Source organism: Trichechus manatus, unplaced genomic scaffold, assembly GCF_000243295.1.
Source record: "Trichechus manatus latirostris isolate Lorelei unplaced genomic scaffold, TriManLat1.0 scaffold00016, whole genome shotgun sequence".
Taxonomy (NCBI): domain Eukaryota; kingdom Metazoa; phylum Chordata; class Mammalia; order Sirenia; family Trichechidae; genus Trichechus; species Trichechus manatus.
In genome coordinates, this window is record NW_004443952.1 from 16475149 (window position 1) to 16476005 (window position 857).

Genomic DNA, 857 nt, shown 5'->3' on the forward strand with positions numbered 1-857 from the left:
TCTCATACAATATTTGTCCTTTTGTGACTGACTAATTTCACTCAGCATAATGCCTTCCAGATTCATCCATGTTGTGAGATGTTTCACAGATTTATCATTGTTCTTTATGTTGGGTAGTATTCCATTGTGTGTATGTACCAAAATTTGTTTACCCATTCTTCTGTTGATGGGCACCTAGGCTGTCTCCATCTTTTGGCTATTGTGAACAGTGCTGCAATTAACATGGGTGTGCATATATCTATTTGTGTGACGGCTCTTATTTCTATAGGATATATTCCAAGGAGTGGGATTACTGGATCTTATGGTACTTCTATTTCTAGCTTTTTAAGGAAGTGCCAATCGATTTCCAAAGTGGTTGTACCAATTTACATTCCCACCAGCAGTGTATGAGTGTTCCAGTCTCTCCACAACCTCTCCAGCATTTATTATTTTGTGTTTTTTGGATTAGTGCTAGCCTTGTTGGGGTGAGATGGTATCTCATTGTAATTTTGATTTGCATTTCTCTAATGGCCAGGCGCTCCTTGGAAACTCTATGAGGCAGTTCTACTCTGTCCTATAGGGTTGCTATGGGTCGGAATTGACTTGATGGCAACGGGTTTGGTTTTTTCGGTTTGGTAATGGCTAATGACTGTGAGCATTTCCCATGTATCTGTTAGCCACCTGAATGTCTTCTTTGGTGAAGTGTCTGTTCATGTCCTTTGCCGATTTTTTAACTGAGTTATTTGTCTATATGTTGTTGAGGTTTTTGCAGTATCTTGTAGATTTTAGAGATTAGACCCTGATCGGATATGTTGTAGCCAAAATTTTTTTCACAGTCTGTAGGTTGTCTTTTTACTCTTTTGGTGAAGTCTTTTGAT